The sequence below is a fragment of the Hyla sarda genome, chromosome 2, assembly GCF_029499605.1.
Source record: "Hyla sarda isolate aHylSar1 chromosome 2, aHylSar1.hap1, whole genome shotgun sequence".
NCBI classification, from domain to species: Eukaryota; Metazoa; Chordata; class Amphibia; order Anura; family Hylidae; genus Hyla; species Hyla sarda.
Window position 1 is genome coordinate 40,737,186 of NC_079190.1, and position 12,825 is coordinate 40,750,010.

The 12,825-nt window shown below is 41.3% G+C and overlaps 1 long non-coding RNA gene and 1 other non-coding gene across 2 annotated transcripts in view; both read right to left on the reverse strand.

The window, feature by feature from the left end:
• The window catches only part of LOC130358403 (uncharacterized), a 69,539-nt gene that overhangs the window by 28,940 nt on the left and 27,774 nt on the right, over window positions 1-12,825 (reverse strand). The gene's annotated exons all lie outside the window — the stretch shown is intronic.
• LOC130359707 (U6 spliceosomal RNA) lies at window positions 2,712-2,818 on the reverse strand. The gene has a single exon (XR_008890402.1). It is a non-coding gene; the product is annotated as a U6 spliceosomal RNA (small nuclear RNA).

The window sequence follows — 12,825 nt, forward strand, 5'->3', positions numbered from 1 at the left end:
TTTAAAAAATTAAGTTTTCCACGTGAGTACCCCTTTAAGATGAGCAGGTTCTCAGAACTTGGCAGCTTCTGTTTGGAGTTCTTTCCAGCACGGAGATATTGGCTCTGATTTACCATTGTAAACCCGAAAAAAAAAAAACTCTCCATTTTACTGCGAAAACCAGGAAAAGGGGCGTGGCCATCAGGGGAAGTGGGCGTGTATGCCAAAAATGGGGCGTGTTCCCGGCATTTTAACAAAAACCCAACATATTTACTAAGGTTTCCACAGAAAATAGGGTTGATTTGAGCTGAGGAAAACCAGACAGATCAGAGCATGTGTAAAAAAAAACAAAGTGTATGGAAAAGTGCAAAATGTGGGGGAAACCTTAGTAAATACCGTGGAAAACAAATTTTAGGGGATTAAAACCCACAAAAAAACCTACCCTCCACTCTTAGAAAATCAGGGCCATTATCCTTTTTGTAATTTTTCAAATGAGGCTCAAGTGCCCAGGGGGTGTTCCCCTGCACAGCAAAAGCACAGGTAAGTGCAAACCATGGGGGGTATTCATGAAAGTGATGCAGATGAATGTCTTTTACTCAATTAATTCATGTGTTGGAAACTGTTTGCTTGCGCCAAATTTATTACATGGTGCAGGGCATGTGATAAATCTGCTGATCACATTTATTACATCAGTACTCAACTTTGTATGGTGTTTTTGTGCAACTTTTTAACCACTGCAACAATTATGGGGGAGATTTATCAAAACCTGTCCAGAGGAAAAGTTGCCCAGTTGCCCATAGCAACCAATCAGGTTGCATCTTTCATTTTTAACAAGGCCGCTGCAAAATGAAAGAAGCAATCTGATTGGTTGCTGTGGACAAATGGGCAACTTTTCCTCTGGATAGGTTTTGATAAATCTGTGTGACTTTATAAAAATGCAAGCCCCCTGAGGAAGGAGCGAAACAGTGGCTGTAGGGATTCAGTGGTGTACTGACAGCTTACCAAAATGGGTGTGTGCACATAGTATCCCAGACAGAGGCGACTCTCTAATTAGGCGATTTAGGCAGCCGCCTAAGGCCTCGAACTAAAAGGGGCCCCACGGCCGTCTAAATCATGTAATTAGAGAGCTGCAGCCCAGGGGTGGACTGACCGGACGCTCCATTTGGCCGTCGTCCGAAGGACCGGCCGGGAAAAGGGCACGCTTTCCGCCACCAGTCACATTAAATCCCCCCCAAAAAATTTTAATTGCCCGCTACTCCCGGGCCCAGCACACACCCGGGGCCGGAGAACCATGCTGCTGGCTTGCATCTCCCACAATTCACTTGTTGAAGATAAAACTGTATGGAGAAAGACCAACAAACCAGCAGCAACTGAAGGTGACTGTAGTAAAGACTTGGCAAAGCAATTCAAGGGAGGAAACTCAACTATTGATAATGTCTATGGGTTCCAAACTTCAGAGAGTCATTGACTGCAAAGTATTTGCATCCAGGTAACAAAAATAATCAGAAACTCCCCATAGTTAGGCAAAGTTTCCACTTGCTTTTTTTTCTGGCAGTTTTTGGATATCTGCCACTGCAGTTTTTGAACCAATGCCAGAAATGTATTCAAAAGGAATAGGACATATAAAGGAAGGATTTACACTTCTCCTCTCTTATGGATCCACTTCTGACTTTGGCTCAAAAACTGCAGTGGCAGTTTTCCAAAAACTGCCAGAGAAAAAAACAAGTGGAAACTTAGCCTAATGCAGAAAATGCTGGTGCAACTCCATAACCAAGAGGGTACAAAGAACATTTGTGGATCTACCATGCCAGTGGTGCATTTGTAACCCACCTATGCTGTATAATGTCCAGGGTGAATAAAAAAATCAAGAAAATTAGATACAAAATATAATCCTTATTTGTGTATTTATTTTAAAATATCTGTAATATCTGAAAGGTTATTGCAATTTGTTTGTTGAACCCTTTAAATTAAGGTTTGAACGTTTCCACCTTAGTCAGCTATAGACGGCTTTGTGTCATCCATTGTGTTGTTGTACGGAGGCGAAATGATGACAAAAATGGTTGTCACTGTCCAAATACTTCTGGCCCCAACTGTAATTAAGTTCCAAGCATGAAGCATTAAGTGTATACAATTAAGTTGGACGCATCAATTTGCATAATTTATAACTTAGCCGCTCACCGCCAAACAATAGACGGCCAACTTATCCAGCGTCGCACCACAGGATACGGAAGTAACGAACGCGAGATATCGGCAGAACTAATAAACTCGTCATTAAATATTCATAAGTACAACACTCTCTCACTTTAACTAAATACTTGGACCACAGATCCCGACATATTTTCTTTTTGACAATTAGTCTGGGGATTATTTTTGAGTTAGTTATTTAGAATTATTCTTTTAATAATTTAATGATACACATTTCTCTAAAGTATAAACATGATAATGAGAAAAATTTCAAGATAGTAAGTCTCCAGTGATTAAAGGGGTATTACAGTATTATTTTCTGTAACAGTCCTATGGGATTTTCAAGATTTCTGCTACAGTAAGAACCTTCATTGTTTAATTCCAGGCGGTAAAAAATCTATTCTGTTCATATGATGGACATACAGGATCATAGCTTGTTACAGTAAAGGTATCGGGAAAGAATTATATCTACTAGAAGTAAACTATGAAGGTTCCTATAAATTGTCAGCATGTAGAATTTTATTCTAATTAATAACATTTGTTTACTGCAACCAGAACTTACCTTCACAAATTTGAGTGTCATCCTTGAACAGGGGCTATGCTAATCTTCTCTGTATCGTTCCAATTTTAGTATATGTGCTGCAGAAGTAAGCACGCAACCAGAATTTACCCTTTAATTAAATCTTACACCTTTGAAAAGTAACTATGTTATATTAGAAAGTCCTTAACCAGTCTACTGGTGGGTCATCTTTGCTTCTGGAGAGATTTATGACTTGGCATACAATCCCAGTCATGCACCACGGCTCCTAGTCAGAATGAAACACTACCTCTGAAAGGTGGTATCTGGGAGCTGATTTGAATATCCTTCTTCACAGAATTCCCAGTGGAGAATAAATGGCCTTGGTCCTCTCTGAGGTAAGACAAGGCTGCCCTTTTTCACCTCTTCTTTTTGTTTGTGTTACAGAACTACTCATAGAGTCTAATTGGCAAAATCCAGAGGTTAGCTGGATCACCGTACTGGGACCAGACTGTCAAGTGGCCAAGTGTTCACTGTACATGGACGACTGACGTGACCATCTTCTGTGCTGACCAGCAAAGAATAAGCAAAGGTCAGCTGCTCAGAGTCGGAGAACATGCTCTTCGGAGAGTCGGCTCTCACCCTCAGTGACCCACTACCCTTCTCCACCCAACTAGACTTTATCAAGATCTTGGGAGTCTTGTTAAGGAAGGAAGGATCAGCCCTGAAGCATTGGCAGGATCATCTGGCCAAAGTCATTTTCAAGAATGGACTGTGGACCATCAGACAATTTGCCTTGAAGGAAAAGACTCTTGTGCTGCGTAATGAGATTTTACCTGTAATCCAATACACAACGCCAGCCTGGTTCCCTCATTTCACCATATTCCGGGCTGGTACCAGGACTGTCTTTCACTTCATTTGGGGCTCCAAATTGCACTGAGTAAAATGGACAGTCAAGTACAAGGAGCCATGTAAATGAGTTATCCCCATTCTTCTGACGAAACAGAAGGCTCAGCCTAGTCCATGTCTCGTTTTTTCTCTTGCCTCTCTGGAGGAGGCTGGGATGGAAAAGTGGCCAAACTCCTAACATTATAACTGGGAACACCCTGGGTACTACCAGGAAGTTTCCAAGTTTGTGAGAGTCTCAAGCCCAAGCAAAAGATTCAGTGGAGAGAGATGTACAAATACACATTTTCCTCCTCACATGAATTCCACACAGAGAAGCCAATAACCCTTATTCTCCCGATTGTAACCTTCACCCATCTGACAATAATGCCAAATACGGTCTATAGGCAATAAATGTCCCAAATGGGAATACCCCTTTAACCCCTTAAGGACTAAGCCTATTTGGGCCTTAAAGGGGCATTACTGTGACGTCATGAGCCTCTGCCCTGCATCACCAGTCATTCGGCATGGAGCGAAGTTTGCTCCGTGCACCGGATGTCTAGGGTGCCTTAGCCGAGACCCCCGCGATCAGACATCTTATCCCCTATCTTATGGATAGGGAATAACATGTCTAGGGGTGGAGTAACCCTTTAAGGGCTAGTCATGCAGTACTCCTGCTAATGGGAACTGCGTTTCTGCTGTGGAAAAAGTGCAGGAGCTCTGTTCCCATGAGTTTCTGCAGGATTTGAGCCCTGACTGTGCCCCAACATAACTGTGTCAACTACACATTGCCCCACTATAAAAGTGTCACCTAAACACATAAAAGTGTCAACCTCACCTTGGCCTCTACTCCATGTCCATTGTTATTGTCAAACAGTGGTAACTATTAATGTGCTCTTTTTTGACAAGTATGTCTGTCTCCCAATCATTGGGGACCATTTAGGACAGAATCAAGGGCCACAGGTCATTAACCCCTGATTTAGAACCTAATCATAAATCTAAAAGTTAAAGCATGAATGGTTGTGTATGAATATGGCTAAAAAATTGAGCACAGCTAGTAGTGTAAATTCTCAATATCTTACTCTTGATATTCAGTCAGCCAAACATAATCTAAATGCTGTAGGAGAGGAATGGAAGTAGGATAGATCCACAGGGACTGACAATATGAACATATCCTTTCCATATGGACAAGCATATGACGTTTGATTTCTAAGCTTTTTTTGTTATACTGTGTATGTGACTAGAAAATCATTGCTGATTACTTTTAGAAACAGTGCCACTTTTGTCCACAGGTTGTGTTTTGTACTGCATTCATTTGAATAGGTTGAGATGTAATATCACATGCAAAAGCAGCTTTTTCACATTTTAGATACATTCTTTGTAGGAGCTTTACATTTTTAAACATCGTTCCTCCATTTCATAGCCTGTTGATCTTTAAAATATTTGTATATGACTTTCTTAACCAAAAATTATTCCTTACTCCAGAAAAAAAGTCTTGTCTTATAGATGTCTTCCTTCTTCACAAATTGTTGTTGTTAGGGGAATTCTATCTCTAGTAACATAAAAACCAAGACAGAACACAGGATGTGGAGTTAGGGCATAACTAAGGATATCTACAGGAGAGAGAGCCTCGACTGTAATCTGAACCTGTCTGCCTCCTCCGTAGGAGCCACACTGTTGCTTAAAGGTAATTCCAGGCTTCCTGTTTATCTTTTTCCACCCACAAAGTTCTTTGTAGCGGTCTCTTATGAAAATGTTTGTCTTTGTACTGAGTATACAGAGTGCTGAACGGAAACCATCTCCCATCCCTTTAGTTATCTTCATTATTAGCAGCAGCAATTTATTGCTTAGACCAGGGATGCTTTTGGGATGTAACACCTTCTTTACTGTGGTGCTGTTGTTGTCTTTCTGTCGGTAAACCTCATTTAGGCTAGGGTCATATATAGCGTATACACAGAATATTTGATGCTGCATATTTAATGCTGTGAAATTGACGCTGCTTATTGTTGTGCCAGAAAACTCTATGAAAGGGATAATAAATACCCATAAACTTTGGTAGCACTGAAATATGCCGTGTCAAATATGCAGCATCAAATACATTGTGTATACGCTTCGTGGGACCCTACCCTAAAGGTCTTATCTTTCAACAACTCCTTTCCATATGCCCTATAAGGGTATATAAACTTTATAGAATAATCAGGACAGGGGCTTTCCACTATGGCCAACCTTCAATATCCATACAGAAATATATGACCACATCCATCATTCCTTCATAATCTGGGCCAATAATCACATGGCTTGTTCATGAAATATTTTTTTTAAATTAGTTGTCTTTATAAAACAAAGTATATAAGAAAACCAGAGACACTGAAGTGATGGTGCATTTTTTCTTTAGTTTACCTTGAATGCTTTTGTCAAACATTACCCTCATAAACAGGTGAGATGAGATGGTGTGTTTCTTTATAGAGGTCCAGGCATTATAAAAAAAATGTATATATGTCTGTGGGTGAATTAAAAAAAGGAAAAAAAAAAACTATACTCACCTCTCCCAATCCCCACAGCTGCTGCACTGACTCTCCTAGTGCCTGGTCCTCACCGGTACTTCCTTCTTCCTAATGACATGTTCAGCAGAAACATCCCCTGTCAGCCAATCACTGGCTGTCACTCTGTCCTGCCTCAGCCATTTATAGGCTAAGTGGTCACTGCATGTCGAGAAAACACACCACCAGGAAGTAGCAGTTGGACTGGACACCAGGAAAATCAGCGCGGCAGCTGTGGGGAGACTGGGGTAGGTGAGTATATATATATATATTTTATTTTTTTTGTAACCTAATTATGGCCATTTATAAATTTTCTAAATGCCCAGATAATTCCTCTAACATCATATAGCCAAGAGAGCATTCGCTATATGATGACATGGAGAAGTAGAAATTTAATATTCCAGTAACTTAGTGTGGTCTAACTCCTTGAGGGTAGACTCTGTGAACACGTCCTACTACATACAGTTGTTGTTTTTCTATTATATTATTTCTATTTTAATCTAATATACTCAATTTTATCATGTTATAATAGACTGGAAAATGTAAATTTTTACCACTTTAAAATAACATTCGGGTCAGATTAACATAGAAAAGAAAAAAAAAAAGATTTGTTCCGTGTCTGCAGCCCACCAATATTTGTGTATGATTTATTGGTATACAACGCGCATTATTTGAGAAAGTACTTGGAGATGATTTAAATGTACTTATAAATATGTCATTCGTCTCATTAGGGGAAGATGGATGGTGCAATAAACAAAAGCTTATGAAGAAAATCTGAAAATTTAATTTGTATATTAAAAATATCTGTAGATAGACGGCATCGCAGAATACCAATACGCGCACATAATGGCAGATAGTCACGTCTTGACGGTGTAGCATAGTACTTTCAAGTAGCCATTTGCTGAAGACAGATCTGGTAATCTTCTGGATGGTTTTCTTTGCCATCTTGAGGAGTTTTTGATACCTAACGCCTAAGCCTATCTATCAAGCTTTAAATTGTTTATTTTGCAAGTTTACTGCCAAAAAGCACATATTTCGTTTTACTCATTTCACCAAATGGCATAAGATTTATCATAATACTATCCGTCACTCAGGTTTTTTTTTTTTCTCCTTTCTTGGATGTAATTTAGTCTGTAAAATAATATTTTCATTTATTTGTTCAGGCTGTGCTACTTTAGGTGATAAGGTTTTAGTTAGGGTTAGAGTTGCCATAGAGGTGGCCACACACTTTAGAATAAAGTCAGCTGAACCCACAAATTTTTACAGTATTGTCGGACTCTTTAATGTGTATAAGAGCCTCGTGTTGGGGTAGAAAAGGAACAATTAGATTTAAACATGCTGCTTTTGTTCTCATGGAAATAAGTCTCCACTAGAGGACTCTGGCCAGGGCCTCTCTGTCCATGAGGCAAGTTGAGGTTCTTGCCTCAGGAGTAGCTCTGCTAACACTGCCAAAAAGCACAGCAAAAACTACCATATAACCACTATGTACAACATTGGTCTCAAACTGTGTCCCTTCAGATGTTGCAAAACTTCAACTCCCAGCATGCCCGGATAGACGTTGGCATGCTGGGAGTTGAAGTTTTGCTACATCTGGAGGGACAAAGTTTAGGACCATTGATCTACAATGATCTCAAAGCATAGATGATTGAAGAAGAGGACTTAAAGGAGTACTCCAGTGGAAAACATATATATATATATATATATATATATATATATATATATATATATATAGATATATATATATATATATATATATTTTTTTTTTTTTTTAATCAACTGTTAAATCAAGTTAAAGGTGCCAGTACTTATCAGCTGCTGTATGCTCCAGAGGAAGTCGTATTTCTTTCTGGAATTCTGTTCAGTCTGACCACAGTGCTCTCTGCTGACACCTCTGTCCATGTCAGGAACTGCCCAGAGTACAAGTAAATCCCCATAGAAAATCTCTCCTGTTCTGGACAGTTCCTGACACGGACAGAAGTGTCAGCAGAGAACACTGTGGTCAGACAGAAAAGAACTCCAGAAAGAAATACAACTTCATGTGGAGAATACAGCAGCTGATGAGTACTGGAAGGATTAAGATTTTTAAATAGAAGTAATTTACAAATCTGTTTACCTTTGTGGCACCAGTTGAGTTAAAAAAAATTTTTCCAATGGAGTACCCCTTTAAGGACCTGCCCCATTAGTCACTTTCCTGCAGCTCCTCAAGACTAGAGTGCTAAGCAGCATTACTATAGAAAGGAAGAGGGGAAGACTGTGTGTGTCAGTAGTGTGTGTGTGGTGTATGTTTGTCTGCTTGTGTGTGTGTATGTGTGTGTCATTGGTGTGTGTCTAAGTGCTGCGTATGTGTATCTGTGTCAGTTGTGTTTGTTTATGTGTGTGTATATAAGTGTGTGTGGTGAGGAACTGTGAGGAAAGCCTTGTGGGGTGTAGGTTAGTTGGGGTGTTGCTGTTCTAGATACTGAAAGGGCACTTTTAACCCTTGTCACTCGTGACGCCAGGGTGAGGGTTAAAACTCTGTATTGATGCTGGGCCTATCGCCACCCTTCCCAAGAGCGATAGGTGAGTGTGAAATAAATAGAATGTCCACAGCAGTGCTGAACTTAAAACTTGCGGAATCTTTACTGAAGATTTTCTGTATTTGCAATTACGGTAACAGTCCAGATAACAGAGTCTATTGAAACAGCACAGCAGTGATTGATAGATGCTTAGGACCGGAAAGTTTGCTTTAGAGGATTGTATTTGCATAGATCCGCCGAATTTAGGGGTTTGATTAGGTCCGGAGATCTTGCTGAGGTAGCAGAGAATTGTATGAACTATCCGTCTCTAGCGCAGTCTTAGGCCGCAAGGCTTAGGCCTAGTAATTTGTCTTGTAAGCTGTGGAGGTCCTACCTCATTCAGAGTCAGCAACCCAAGAGAGCGATCATGATGGCACAGCTCCCTTATATGGGCAGGGGCTGGCCGGTTTGGATTGGTCCAACCAGCTGTCACTCACCATTACATTGCATTGTGGGTGATCACATGTCATGAGAACCACCAAAGGTCCTTCAGCAAACCATAGAGTTCTGAACTAAGTCACATGATCTTTAATAGACATATTTACATATTTATTCACATAAATATTAACTAACTATGGGGTGACGAGGGACTAGCTAAGGTAGAGGACCCCCACTGTTCCTAGGGACTCTGTCTTTGGGGACCTCACCACAAGGTAATGTATGAAATACGGTACCGGGACACCACATGTGTGTATGTGTGTGTTTCAGTGGTACGTGTGTAAGTAATGTGTATGTGTGCGTGTGTCAGTGATGTTTGTGTGAATGTATGTGAGTGTGAGTGGTGTGTGTGTGTGTATCTAAGCCCTAATGGTGTGATAATAGTGCATCTGAACTTCTTAGGATCCAAAATGGCCATCCGTGATTACTAGTTCCTGTCTCTATTTATAGTAGAATAGGAAGAGCTGCTCTAGAGCAAAAACTGCTCTGTCATATTGTGATGTCCCAGTACAGGTACATGGTCCTGTACTACCTGTAGGCCCTGTCAGGTTGAGTCCCTCAAGTTGAGTGACCTGGGGGCTCCCCTGCAGGGACTCCCCTTGTTCTCCTGTTAGTTTAATAAATGTGGTGTGTGTTCCTTTAATGCATAGACAGGACCCTATGTCTAGATAGTCTCAAGGACATGTGGGAGGTCTCAAGGACCTGAGAGTAAGCCTGTCACCTGTTATGTTAAGTCACATGATCTGTTGTCACATGTTCTCCCAGAGAGCGCAGCTTTAACCTATGACCCACAGCTTGACCAATGGGCTTTAGTCCAGCCCCCCCCCCTATATAAAGGGGTGGCCATTTGCAATTCTCTCTCTCAGACCCTACCATCTGATCTGAGAACAAGTCTTTGCTGAAGCAGCAGCTAGTAGAGATCTCAAGACAAGTGATCAGCATCTGGAGTAACCCAAAAGCTACAAGTCTCTCCAGTAAGTCTCAAGTCTATGTCTGCTGTCACTACAAGTAGTCAAGTCCTGCATTACAGGTCACGTTAATTACAAGTATTGGTCCAGCAAGCTGCGAGGTCCTCTGGGTCCTGGCCACCTTTCTGGAAAATCTGGCCTGGTCTGTTAACTCTAGAGTTCTTGACGCCAAGTTGAGGGCTGGTATGCTGAATCAATGTTCCGGCCTATTGCCGCCCTTCCCAGTAACGATAGGTGCATAAAATAACTGAAGGTCCACAAGGAGATTTGAACTTGAACTTGGATAACTTTTACTGAAGTGCTTGCAATATTCTCTGCACAGTAACAGTCTCATGCAAACAGTCTTTAGGTTGCTTAGTGACTTGCAGTAGTTGCGGACCTTGAGCTAGATATACAGTCTCTGAATTTAGGAAGAGATTTGCAGATCCGTCCGGGTTTAGGGGAGTTATTAGGTCCGGTTATGCTGCAAAGTTTTTGGGGAATTGATACACTCTATAATTAGATTGTTCAGCCGTTGCCGCAAGGCTCAGGCCTAACTCACTGCGATAATTGCTGCGCAGATCCTTCTCTCATGACAGCCCACGGGGTAAGAGAGAGAAAAATGGCCGCCGCTCCCTTATATGGGCAGGGGGCGGGGCGAATCTGATTGGTCTGAACATCTGCCATTCACCATTACATGGTGTAATGGGATTGCTTACGTCACAGGGCCTCCAAAGGTCCTTAAGCCTAATACCATAGAGTTCACCTAGTCACATGACCCGCAGGTCCTGCAACGCTACTGGAAACAAGTAATTAACCATTTATTTACATATGTTATTCTATTTACATTAACCTTTGAATAACTTAGTGATTTATACACTAGAATAGAGGCGACTAGGGGTTAAATAAGTGACTATGTCTTAGGGACTCTGGCTATGGGGACCCAAACATACATAGGTACCGTATATAATGCGGTACCAGGACACCACAAATCCCTTTACTAGAGATAAGTCGGCCTCGACGTCTGTCCCCTGAGACAGAGGGATTAGGACTAGAACAGGATGCTGTAGAACAGGATGATCTATACTTTTGCTATACATCCTAAGTAGACTAAACACATTAGAAATCTATCTAGGCATATAAGGCTATCTAGACATTAAATGATATCTAGACATTTAGTGCTATCTAGACATTTAATGCTATCTAGATATGTAATGCTATCTAGACATTTAGTGCTATCTAGACATTTAAAGAAGCTATCTATACTTTAGTTTCTAGCTTCCTATACAACTTTGTTAAACTTATTATACATTTTGAAGCTTACTAGGCAATTAGGTCTCACTAGACAATTAGATAGCCGCCTAAGACACTTTTATTAGCTCTCTATACATTTTGATGAGGCTAAACTGAACATTAGCACATACTTCTGTACATAAGGCTAGCTAAACATTAGTACAGCTCTATTTACCTTTTGCATCAAGCTGACTAGACATTTGTATTATCTCACACATTTTATATGCCAAACAATAAGTTACTTGTTAGTTAGTACACAAAGTGTATACTGGCTAGCTGGAAGCTAGGTCACAGTAAGGGTGGCTGCTAGGGTCTATCGACTACACGCTACTTACCCCTAGAGCACTTCCAAAACAACCTATCCAGGTTATTCTTAGGATTACGTGTTTATTTTTTTTGTACTAGCAAGAGCATCTACTGGCCAGGCAGAGCATCTCACACACGCAATGAATAAAGATGAGAAGAAGTGTACCTAACAGTGGCAGGAATTGGGTATCAATATGCTACAATTCCTTAAGTGTTTTTCTGAAGTGAGATATTTATTTTGTTTTTGTGTATATACTAGAGACATTTTGAGGTAGTACATTAAGTGAGTAATCTAGGGTACTGAAAAGTGATCGGCAGAGCATTGAAGTGGGTTATTAAAGGTACTATGTGTGCAGGCACTAAATGTGAGTCCTGGTACCTGATGGGTAATTTTCCCTGTGTAGTCCTTTGAGAACGCCGCAACACCACCTCCGAGTCATTAGGAGTTCCTTCACTTGAGGATTCTTCAAGAACTTCAGTCCCCGAGGGACCAGCTGGAGGGCTGGAAACAGGAGCAACTTCTTCGGTAGAACTGAGGGGTTCTCTTAAGACAGATAGAGTAGTGGCTTCAATGTCCGGAGCGGTCACTGGAGCAGGACTGAGGTTGGGTGTAGCGACCAATGGTGGTTGACATGGGGCAACAGCTACTGGCAACTGTCTGGTTGGTGCGACTAGTGTCGGCTGACTGGATGGAGCTGGGAACGGTATGCCCCAATACATCATAGGCTGCTGAGATGGGAACAAAGGAACATCCATGGTGGGATGAATTCCTTCACCCGGCACATACTCTCTCACAGGCCTTGTCGGAGGTGGAGTAGAAGTAGCAGGAGGATCAGGAGGAGTAGGAGGAGATGGGCCAAGCATATCTTCTTTCCGGCACACTTTTATCCTATTCCGGTGAACCACTTGTGGCTCGAACCGATCTTTTTGTATCTCATACAGGTCCATTTCAGGGTAAGGAACTGCAGTGATGGTGTATGGCTCCGTTTCCCAGAGGGAGTCCAATTTATGGGTTCTAGGAAATTTTCTGAGCCACACTTTATCTCCAAGCTGCAAGGGCTGAGCTGAAGCATGTCGATTATAGTCTTTCTGCTGGCGCTCATGAACTTCACCCATTTTCTTCTCAACGATGTCCTTAGCTTCCTCAATTCTTCGTTGTTGCTCTGACACCCAACCTTGGG